The sequence below is a fragment of the Notolepis coatsorum genome (assembly GCF_963971535.1).
Source record: "Notolepis coatsorum genome assembly, chromosome: 9".
Lineage (NCBI taxonomy): Eukaryota > Metazoa > Chordata > Actinopteri > Aulopiformes > Paralepididae > Notolepis > Notolepis coatsorum.
Window position 1 is genome coordinate 87,280,650 of NC_140173.1, and position 12,901 is coordinate 87,293,550.

At 42.3% G+C, this 12,901-nt stretch overlaps 1 protein-coding gene across 3 annotated transcripts in view; it reads left to right on the forward strand.

The window, feature by feature from the left end:
- LOC311234008 (uncharacterized protein) overlaps positions 1 to 12,901 on the forward strand; it is a 93,506-nt gene that overhangs the window by 14,257 nt on the left and 66,348 nt on the right. The gene's annotated exons all lie outside the window — the stretch shown is intronic.

Sequence of the window (12,901 nt, forward strand, 5' to 3'; positions counted from 1 at the left end):
CAACACAGGTATGTTGATTATTTTGACTCCTGCTCTTCAAAATATCAGTCCAAAGCACTCGCGGTATATTTTGAAAAGCAGAAGCGTTGTCACGTGCCATGGATGCCTAGCAACATAGACTCTTTGATGGCTTGCTTCAAAGACGAACTGACAAGCTTTCATCTTTCACACTAATTTACAAACATTTGCGCAGAGTGGTATAACTGGATGGCAATACACATCTATCTGTCTTTACCAGACGACATTCGTACAACATATGTACACACAACAATGCTTGCTAGTTCATACTAACTAAACATACTACAGAAGTATAGTGCACCTGCATGGCAACTGTTACTTATCATTAGTAGCAACACTTGTAAAAGTGACTGAAACAAATGTCCACAGTACAGTCTAGGGCTGCTCGATTATGACAATTCATAATCACGATTATTCTGATTGATATTGAAATCATAATTATTAAACACGATTACTTATATTACTTTTACTTATAGAGATTACTTATAGAGTCACTAAAGAAGAAAGGAGGCGGCATTGCCTTCATGATAAACAAGGAGTGGTGCGATTTAGGCAACACAAAAGAAATGTCTAACCACTGCTCCCCAGACCTGGAGTTTATCACGATAAAATGTCGACCCTTCTTCCTCCCAAGAGAGTTAACGTCCATCATCCTCATCGGAGTGTACATTCCACCACACGCGAACACTGAGGTCGCACTTTCAAAACTTCACGACGAGGTAAACAAACTCCAGGCAGCTAACGTTGACGCGGCCATTTTGGTCTTGGGGGATTTCAACAGCGCGCGTCTTAAAAAGGTGCTGCCGAATTTCTATCAGCATGTGACCTGTCCCACCAGAGGCGAGAACATATTAGACCATGTATACTCGCAATTTAAGAATGGGTACAAGTCACAGGCTCTTAGTCCATTCGGTAAAAGCGATCACGCAGCAATTTTTCTTTTGCCTAAGTACAAACAGTGTCTCAAGCGAACGCCGGTGGTCTCGCGAGAGGTTAAGCGTTGGACCGTGACGTCAGTAGAGTCACTCCAAGCAGTGCTGGGAAGCACAGAATGGAGTGTACTCCGTGATAACACAGCCAATATTAACGAATACACCGAAACGGTGATTGACTATGTCTGTACTCAGGTAGAAGTAATAATCCCCACCACCAAAATTAATATCTACCCAAACCAAAAGCCCTGGGTAGACAAATCCGTCCGTGAGGCTCTGAAAGTGCGCACATCAGCATACAACACCGGGCTGGTGACAGGCAACATGGAAGAACACAAGATGGCAAGATACAACGTCAGGAGAGCAGTAATAGAGGCAAAACGGCGTTACAAGGATAAAGTTGAACTTCAGTTTGAACAGGCTGACTCTAGAGGCATGTGGCAGGGCCTCAGAACAATGACAGACTACAAAGGAACCCCCCTCAAACTGAACAGTGACATCTCCTTAGCAAATTATCTCAACTCCTTCTATGCGAGGTTTGAGGCTGTGAATAACAACACCAGCCTACAAACCACGGCAATGGGGGGGGGGGGGTCTGCTGATGGAGACTCAGTGTTCAGGGTAACAGAGCATGAGGTGAGACGGATCTTTAAAAAAGTGGATATCAGGAAGGCAGCAGGACCGGACGGCATCCCCGGCCGCGTCCTAAAAGTCTGTGCCGACCAACTGGCCCCGGTATTCACTGACATCTTCAACCTGTCCTTGGAACAGGCCGTCATCCCCACCTGTCTGAAGAAGTCCACCATCATCCCTGTACCCAAAAAATCTACGCCCGCTTGCCTCAACGACTACCGCCCTGTAGCCCTCACCTCCATAGCCATGAAGTGCTTTGAGAAGCTAGTGAAGGGCTACATCTGTTCCTCCCTCCCAATCAACCTGGACCCTCTGCAATTTGCATATCGCCCCAACAGGTCCACGGAGGACGCCATAGCCCATGTGCTGCACACAGCAGCATCACATCTGGACAAGAGGAAGGGGAACTATGTGAGAATGCTGTTCATCGACTACAGCTCAGCATTCAATACCATAGTCCCCTCCAAACTCATAGCCAAGCTCAGGGACCTGGGCTTGAACTATGACCTGTGCCAGTGGGTCCTGGACTTCCTGACGGGCAGACCCCAGGTGGTAAGAGCCGGCAACTGCACCTCCTCATCCATCACGCTCAACATAGGGGCCCCCCAGGGCTGTGTTCTGAGCCCCCTCCTCTACTCCCTGTACACACATGACTGCGTAGCACAGCGGAACAACAACACCATCATCAAATTTGCTGATGACACAGTAGTGGTGGGCCTGATCTCTGCCAACGACGAAAGGGCCTACCTGGAAGAGGTAGAGAACCTGTCACAGTGGTGTCAGGAGAACTGCCTCTCCCTGAACGTCAGCAAAACAAAAGAGATGATTGTGGACTTCAGGAGGTCGGGGGTCAAGGACTACAGCCCCCTCAGCATCGACGGGGCACCAGTTGAGAGAGTGAACAGTTTCAAGTACCTCGGAGCCCACATATCCGAGGACTTGACATGGACCACACACATTGACAGTGTTGTGAAGAAGGCACGACAACGCCTCTACTTCCTCAGGCGCCTAAGGAAGTTCCAAGTCAGTCAGAAGATCCTTAGGAACTTCTACTCATGTACAATAGAGAGCATCCTGACCGGCAACATCACCTCCTGGTTTGGGAATAGCACTGCACAAGACCGTAGCAGACTACAAAGAGTGACACGTTCAGCCGAACGCACAATTAGAGGGGGGCTTCCCACCCTCCAGAACATTTACAACAAGCGGTGCAAGGGGAAGGCTAAGAGAATTATTAAGGACTCGAGCCACCCGAACAACTGCCTCTTTGAACTGCTGCCGTCAGGCAAGCGATACCGGAGTCTTATGGCGAGCACAGAAAGACTCAGAAGGAGCTTCTATCCCCAGGCCATCAGGCTGCTAAACGAACAATAATCGCTAAACGAACAATAATCACTATGCAACAACCATCAAATGCACACAGCACACACACCCACACGCACACACACACTCACTCAAACAAACAACACACTGCAGCACCCACTCTCCACACTTTAGATCACACAAACACACTTACACTTTATATTTATTGATAAAGGATTTGCACTACAACTCGTACACCTACTGTGAATTGTACCTAAACTGCACCTCGTCCATTTATGCCTTGCACTATATAGTATTGTATATTAGTACACTGCACAGTATTGTATATTGTATGGTAACTACGTCTACGAGCATTGTACATATGTCTAAACTGAACACTGTGACCTCTTTTTTTTCTTCTAATTTTTACTATGTTTTTATTTCATACTTATCTTGTCATGCACAGTCTCTGGAGCGCAACAGTAAGAAGCATTTTGTACAAAAGTATTCTGTACTTCTGTATGACAACTATTAAAGAAACTTGAAACTTGAAACTTATTGATTTGAGAACATCACAGGGCTTGACGCTTACTTTTCATGTGACTGCTTGGAAAGACGGCTGAGGGAATAGACCCCATCGGGGGCTGGCATGGGTTAACACCCCATTATAGGAGGGGATGTAGATGGTACTGAGGCCAGCATGCTGGTCAGAGAAGAGCTGTGGGCAAAAGGCTAGAGTTAAATGATCTAGGGCAGGGGTGGCCAACCAGTCGGAGACTAAGAGCCACAAAAATTACTGTGGTACCACAAAGAGCCACACCATATACCAGCGTTTCTCAACCTTTTTTTTCATTCACGGCACCCTTCATGTGTTTATAGGTCTCACCCTCTGGCCTCTGAAGTTGCTAATGTCTTTTTTATTTGTGCCTCACAGGGTTAAAAGTACCCTGTGAGACCCACGGTTGCAAAATTACAAAATCACGTTTAGCCATTTAAAAAAATAATGTTTATTTAAAGTTTTTTAAGCACATCTATAGTCAATTGGTACTGTTGTTCAGCCTCACAATGCTATTTGATAGTAAATGTGTTTATATGTCCCACCCTCTGGCCTCTGAAGTTGCTAATGTCTTTTTAATTTGGGCCTCTTAAGCCCGAGATATACAGTAAAAGTGTATATTTTCAGCATTACGTTTGTTTACCAATTATTTTAACTGTTATTGGTGAAATATAAGATTATAGAAATCTCAGGGCATTGAGTCGGAAAACCGGTGCATATTGACAGGAGGAAGTGGCACAGCCAAAAGTGAGTGTAGTCTTTTGAAGGAAGAGACTCTGGGCTTTCGAATTTAGAAAAACTACCCTACCCAGCTCACACCAGCCCCTGTCAATCATCCGACTTCTGGACTTACTTTTTTATTTCTCTTATTTTTTGGGATTATCTCCCACAAACCTGACGTTATTGCCATAAAACAGAACGCAGTTAGTTTCTCTACCTTTCTGTGAACGTCTTGCAAAAAAACGGTGTTGTTAATTTTGTCAATGAAAATAATGACTAAATATGGTCGTCAACTAAGCTTCTTCCCCTGACTAAATCTAGACTAAAACAAAAAAGACAAAATCGAGACTAAAACTGACTAAGACTAAAATGCTCAGACCTGTAGTTGACTAAAACTGACTAAGACTAAAATTAAAAATAAATGAAGATGACTAAATATGATGAACGAAAAAGGAGCATTTGACACATGACTAAGACTAAAACTATTGGTTTGATTATATCTTATGGTGTATATATGTGGAGCACTTCTATGCTCTATATCAGGGGTAGGCAACCCTAGGCACGCGTGGGGGCATTTTCATAGGCACAGGGGGCAGCATTTTTTTTTTTTTTTCTTTTTTTTAATATTTATTATGAAATATTTTGCACTGTTGTCGCATTTATCTTGTTTTTTTGTATTTTATATATATATATATATATATATATATTTTTAAACATAACATAAAATTAGACATACAAGCATTAACAGTAAACATCCAATGAAATCACCATTTAAATAGATGTAGTATACGAGTAGTATAGTATAGTATCGCATTTATCTTGTTGAAATCCTCCCACAGGTTCTTTTTACTACCACATATTTAATTGAGACCCTTTATTTGTTTATTATTTCAATTTAGCTGGAAATACATTGCTACATCATTCAGTAACATTTGCAGAGCCTTATAACAAAAACATTACGGTCACCATTGTGACCAGTGGGATTAATCAACAAATGTTATTATTTATTTTTCTATTTCATTGAACATTGCACATGTTAAAAGCCATTTTTTTTACTCAAAATGTGAGTATTACCAAGTCAACTTGTGTTCTTTAAAACGATGACAATAAACATAGTTTTATTAGGTTGAAATAATGTGGTTGTGTACCTTATTTTTCTTATTATGGATTGAAAACTGAAAACCTTAATGCACAGTAACTGAACTCAATATTTTTAAGTTCTGGTAACTTATTATTATAAATTTCTTTACAGTGTAGTCTTGCGATCAATCAACTTATTTACATGATATACCTCACATTCACCCCCCATTCACATCCTGGTGTTCTCCTGGTGTTCTCCATTAGGCCTGTAGGTGGAGCTATGACAGCACACGTACAGTACACACACCGATGGTGTGTGATGTGTCCAAAAATGAATGGGCAAATGTGAGTGAAATGGTCGCACTGTATGCAGCTGTTTGTCTGCATTGTATCCCCCCCCCCCAACTCAGATTTATGGTTGATACAGCCATCATAATAATATTGTTAATAATAACAATAACAATAATGATGTAATAAAAAAGACCTGATTATGAAAAAAAAAGAAATTACGATGCATGGAATATTGTTGAGGCACACTATATTTACAACTATATTTCAAACAGGCACTCCATGTCAAAAAGGTTGCTGACCCCTGCTCTATATGTATATATATTATTTTTGTACAACCAGGGGTCATGTCTGCTTCACATGGGCTGTGGAAACGTTCGGTTCACTTGACTGTTTTTGTTATTTTAAGACTGGTGAGGGTCTTTAACTGTTTACATCTTTAACTCATTACGTTATGCGGGGAGTGGGGAGAGGGGCGTCTACATGAATCTATGATCCCAATAGGAATTAATGTGAATTTGACTGACTGTAGAGTGGAGACGGAGTGCGCCAAGGTTGGCCTTAGGCTAAATGCCAAGAAAACCGAGGTCATAATGTATAACATCCTCCCGGATCATCCACCTCTAAGGACAACAGGAGGCTCTGCTCTAAAGGAAGTCAGTGATTTCAAGTACCTGGGCTCGTGGGTCAACTCGTCCGAGCAAGACCTTAAAGTGAGGAAGGCACTTGCGTGGAGGGCTCTGAACGGCATGAAGTGTGTGGAAATCCAACCTCCCCCGTCAAATCAAGCTCAACTTCTTTCATGCAACAGTTGAGTCTGTCCTTTTGTATGGCAGTGAATGCTGGACCTTGAAGCCCACCCTGCAGAAGTCCTTGGATGGGTGCTACACCAGAATGATGCGTGTGGTGCTCAACATCAACAGGGATGAGCATGTCACTAATGCAAACTTGTATGGGGGGGTGCTAAAGGTGAGCGATAAAGTGGCAGTCAGGAGAATGATGCTGGCAGGTCACTGCCAGAGACACCATGAGATGCCAACCAGCAAACTTGTGCTGTGGGAACCAACACACGGGCATCGATCACGAGGACGTCCCACACTAACCTACGTGGACGTACTCAGGAGAGATGTGGGAACAGAAAGCACCGGCGAGCTAGCCAGATGCATGGAGGATCGGGATGACTGGAAGCACCGATGGAGGGCCCGTCCGAGGACGACCTAGATAGATAGATAGTGGTACATAGAATTGCATTACAAGAGAATAAAATGCCTTTTTAACTAGACAAAAATGTCATCAGTTTTCTGCGACTAAATCTAGACTAAAACAAAAAAGACAAAATCGAGACTAAAACTGACTAAGACTAAAATGCTCAGACCTGTAGTTGACTAAAACTGACTAAACTAAAAATAAATGAAGATGACTAAATATGATAAACGAAAAAGGAGCATTTGACACATGACTAAGACTAAAACTAAAATTAAAATAGCTGCCAAAATTAACACTGGTTGCAATACGATGAAAAATGGTGGAGAAATTTACATTATAAAAAAGATGGCAGAATTCAGTACTGTATCTACAAAACCTTCTGTTTAATCATCTTCCCTTTATTCATTTGCTTAGATTTTTCAGGTCTGGTAAATTTTAGCATGGTGTTATTCACAGTCAAAGATATATATATATATTTTTTAAATAAAATTGATATTCTCCTTTGGTTCATTACAATTTACTCGTAACCTAGTAACAGACATACTATTTCTGACACTGATCCATATATGTCCCTAGATTCAGATACCAAGAACATGCAAATGGACCTTTTACATTTATTTTTTTAAATGTTTATTCTACGTCCTTATGGAATGAGTGACATAAAAAAAAGTTATTATTATATTTGTATGGATGGAAGAGCCGCACATTGACGGGCAACGAGCCACGGGTTGGCCACCCCTGATCTAGGGCAAATGAAAGGAAAGAATGGGAGACAGTTAACAGGGATTTGAAAATGGTGTTAGATGGACTTAAAGGAACAGTGGTAAATAAATTGGAGAAGATGGGAGACATTATTTATGAATATGGTGCTGAAAGATTTGGAATCATTGAGAGAAAGAGGGTGGGGAGATGGCAGTCAGTTAGGTCCAGCAAGGCAGAAAGAAATGGAGAAATTGGGAAAGGAGAGGAGACAGCTAAGAAAGCAGTGGAGAGAGGCTTCAGTAGATGCGAGAGGAGATGGCTAAGAAAGCAGTGGAGAGAGGCGTCAGTAGATGAGAAAGAGGAGATGGCTAAGAAAGCAGTGGAGAGAGGCGTCAGTAGATGAGAAAGAGGGAGTTAATGTTTTGCAGGAAGAGCTAAGAAATCGGTTAGCAGTACTTGTCTCTCTCTGGATAAGATGATAAGCTAATTTCCCAAAATGTTGTTGTGTTCCTTTTAAAGGAATGTTCAGCCAAGGAAAGGGAGGGCAAGCTGTAGTCTCCTTCCAGGTTTATAAACGTGTGCCTGATGTACTCAGATTCCTATACCAAGAGCTTGGTGTAGAGCAGGAGGAATCCTAATTCCCAAGGAGAAAGAGTCCTCACTGCCAGTTTCTAACCATATCCCTCTTGAATGTAGAAGGTAAGATCTTCTTTAGTATAGTGGCACAGAGGCTAGCAAACCACCTAGAAAGGAATTGTTTAATATATGCCATACTGCAGAACGCACACACGTATGATATGGTACCAGATTCAGCCAAGAGGGAGAAAATAGATTAGCAGGTGGTATTTTTAGATCTGGCAAATGCGTTTGTTTCAGTACCGCATAGCCTTACATTTACATTTTTACATTTAGTCATTTAGCTCAACGCTTTTATCCACAGCGACTTACAAGTTCTGTACGACAAGTCATCAGGAAGGGCACAACTCTATCAGCTGAGTAACAATGTCCATCAAAGTGTTGAGTGCTTACAGTGTAGGTTAGTTTATTAGGACAAGTGCAGGACAGTAAGGTTAGTTAGGGTTAGATATTATATTTTTTTTTTATAAAAATAAAAAATAAATTATTCAGATAATGGTTGAATAAGTGCGTCTTTAGTTGACGGCGAAAGATTGGACAGGATTCGGCTGTCCTAACTGGGGTGGGTAGTTCATTCCACCATTGTGGGGCAAGGACTGAGAATAGGCGACTTCTCTTTGATGACCCTCCCGGAGCTTATAGGAGTAGGTCTGAGGCGGCCAGAAGATGCAGAGCGTAGGGGTCTCGAGGGTGTGTAGTTAGAGACCATTGACCGGAGGTAGGCGGGAGCGGTTCCCTTTGCAGCACGGTATGCTTGGTCGAGGGCCTTGAAACGGATTCGTGCAGCAATGGGGAGCCAGTGCAGGTCCCTAAGAAGTGGGGTGACATGGGCCGACTTCGGTATGTTTGAGATCAGGTGGGCCGCTGCGTTCTGAATGAGTTGAAGAGGCTTGGTGGCAGTGGCCGGGAGGCCAGCGAGCAGTGCGTTGCAGTAGTCGAGGCGGGAGATGACTGTTGATTGGACGAGGAGTTGGGTGGCTTCTTTTGTCAGGAAGGGGCGGATCCTTCGGACGTTGCTCAGGAGGAATCTGCAGGTTCTGGTTGTCGCTGCTATGTGAGCAGAGAAGTTCAACTGGTCGTCGAGGACAACACCAAGGTTCTTGGCGGTCGGGGACGCGGTCACAGCTGCATTCTCGACTGTGATGGAAAGGTCGGTCAGGGTGGAGGATTTGGCCGGCAGGTGGAGCAATTCTGTTTAGCTTAGGTTCAGTTTGAGGTGGTTGGTCGTCATCCAGGCGGAGATGTCGGACAGACAGGCCGAGATCCGCTCTGAGACGTGGATATCTGAGGGAGGGAAGGAGAGGAAGAGTTGAGTATCGTCGGCATAACAATGATACGAGAAGCCATGAGACGTGATAATGTTACCCAGTGATTTAGTGTAGAGGGAGAAGATAAGGGGTCCTAGAACCGAGCGTTGGGGGACACCCGTCCGCAGGGGGCGGGTGGTCGACAGGGTCCCTCTCCATGACACTTGGTAGGAGCGATCATTGAGGTATGATGTCAGCCATGTCAGCGCAGAGCCAGCCACTCCCATTCCTGCGAGGGCCGCGAGGAGGATCGGATGGTTGACTGTGTTGACGGCTGCAGATAGATCTAGGACAGGGGTCAGCAACCTTTACTATCAAAAGAGCCACTTTTCCCCCGTCCCACAAAATAAAATGCTCAGGGAGCCGCACAACCTAATTACCCTTAAAATGAAGATAACGGTGTATAACGTTTTATATATCCCCAAGCATACCCCACATTTTGCATAAAATGCCTGACAATTGCATACCCAAAGTAATTTGCGATTTATTATACTTTATATTAGGGCTGTCAGTTTATTGCGTTAATTAGATTAATTAATTACACAGCAAATTATCGCGTTATGAAAATTAACTCAAAATTAATTAGAAAAAAAGGTTTATTTTAATTTTTTTATTGAAATATTTTTCAATCTCATTCATTCCATAAGAACGTAGAATACACATTTACAGACTTTTTTTTATATGTCCATTTGCATGTTCTTGGTATCTGATTCTAGGGACATCTATGGATCTCAGGGAATGTATTACCAGTGTCAGAAATAGTCTGTTACTATGCTTGAGTAAAATGTAATGAACCAAATGAGAATATCAATTACATTTTTTTATTTAACTGTGAATAACACCATGCTAAAATTGACCAGACCTGAAAAATGTAAGCAAATAAATGAATGGAAGATGATTAAACAGAAGGTTTTGTAGATACAGTACTGAATTCTGCCATCCGGACACATGCCATTTGAAATATGATTATAGAATATCAGGCCTAAAATGGTTATGCGATTAAAATGCGATTAATTAGATTCATTAATTACAAATCCTGTAATTAATTAGATACATTTTTTTTAATCGCCTGACCCTGACAGCACTACTTTATATACTTATAGCACACAGTTTGTTGCATTAATGGGATTATAAAGCAACAAAAATTAATTTTTGACTTTTTATTCCTGTTTTTACCTGTTATAACAAAGGAAAACCTCAAACTCTTATGAAGAGAACAAATACTGGCTGTGTAGACCTATTTTTAAATAAAACACAGAAGAGGAGACAAAACACTGGTGTCTGTAGACCGACTTTGAAATAAAACCCTGAACTATTCAGGTATATTTGATAGGGCTGTACCGAATGTCATTTTTTAACATTTGAAGCTTCGATTGAAGTATTCGAACAAAGCTTCGAATGTCTATAAAAAAATAATAATTATAAACTAAATCCTCCATTTGAATAAAGTGATTAATCTGATTAAATTAGTATTTTTATTTGATTAAATCAACTTTCTTTAATGAATATAGTATATAGAAGTATAATACATTATATAAATGTATAGCTACATGTGTGTGTGTGTAAATGAATTAACCTAAATATCAATGTCATCATACCTCAATGACCGCTCCTACCAAGTGTCATGGAGAGGGACCCTGTCGGCCACCCGCCCCCTGCGGACGGGTGTCCCCCAGGGCTCGGTTTTAGGACCCCTTCTCTTCTCCCTCTACACTAAATCACTGGGTAACATTATCACGTCTCATGGCTTCTCCTACCATTGTTATGCCGACGATACTCAACTCTTCCTCTCCTTCCCTCCCTCAGATATCCACGTCTCTGTGCGGATCTCGGCCTGTCTGTCCGACATCTCAGCCTGGATGACGTCCAACCACCTCAAACTGAACCTAAGCAAAACAGAATTGCTCCACCTGCCGGCCAAATCCTCCCCCCTAACCGACCTTTCAATCACAGTCGAGAATGCAGCTGTGACTGCGTCCCCGACCGCCAAGAACCTTGGTGTTGTCCTCGACGACCAGTTGAACTTCTCTGCTCACATCGCAGCGACGACCAGAACCTGCCGATTCCTCCTGAGCAACGTCAGAAGGATACGCCCCTTCCTGACAAAAGAAGCCACCCAACTCCTCGTCCAATCAACAGTCATCTCCCGCCTCGACTACTGCAATGCACTGCTCGCTGGCCTCCCGGCCACTGCCACTAAGCCTCTTCAACTCATTCAGAACGCAGCGGCCCGCCTGATCTCAAACCTACCGAAGTCGGCCCATGTCACCCCACTTCTTAGGGACCTGCACTGGCTCCCCATTGCTGCACGAATCCGCTTCAAGGCCCTCGACCTAGCATACCGTGCGGCAAAGGGAACCGCTCCCGCCTACCTCCGGTCAATGGTCTCTAACTACACACCCTCAAGACCCCTACGCTCTGCATCTTCTGGCCGCCTCAGACCTACTCCTATCCAAGCTCCGGGAGGGTCATCAAAGAGAAGTCGCCTATTCTCAGTCCTTGCCCCACAATGGTGGAATGAACTACCCACCCCAGTTAGGACAGCCGAATCACGTCCAATCTTTCGCCGTCGACTAAAGACGCACTTCTTCAACCATTATCTGAATTAAAAAAAAAAAAAAAAAAAAAAAAGAAAAATCTAACCCTAACTAACCGTACTGTCATGCACTTGTCCTAATAAACTAACCTACACTGTAGCACTCAACACTTTGATGAACATTGTTGCTCAGCTGATAGAGTTGTGCCCTTCCTGATGGCTTGTCGTACAGAACTTGTAAGTCGCTTTGGATAAAAGCGTCAGCTAAATGACTAAATGTAAATGTAAATGTAAATATGTAGTTTGACTGATGGATACACAAAATGGGTTTATTTATGTTGATTTAATTTGGTTGTGTTGATGTTTCCATTTTTGCAAAATGGGTATATTCTGTTTGGTTTTACACAATAAGTCTATCGGTGTGTAGGGGCAGGTATATATACGATTTTTTCCCCCCCTGTTCCTTTCGGCCATGGGATTTGGTGAATTATATGAATATGTACTGTTGGACTGTGGTAATTCCATGTACGAATAAATAAATGATGATGATGATGAATATAACTCATCAGTTTCGTCAACATAAATAATCCAATAAGGGCACAGTTTGTATGAAAGTGATGGTGACGTCTTATAGTATAATATTATAATATTAGTGTAGCCTATTCTTTAACTGCAACTGTGAAGAAAACCCCCATTGGTTTAAACAGATTGAATAGACACAAAAAAAGGTAATTTCTTTATTTATTTTTATTTTTTTATTATAAATAAAAAATTTGAATGTTGATTTAGAATTCGAATGTCAACATTATGATCGAAGCTTCGTAGCATTCGGTACAGCGCTAATATTTGAGTCCTTCCCTTATTTGTGGAACATTAATAAAATAAAAAGTAGTCTTTGAAAAAAGACTACCATGTGTAGACCTCAGGGTTAGAAATTAACATTTTTTTTCAAGGGCTTTTTTTTGCCCCCCTTAATTGATTTTCG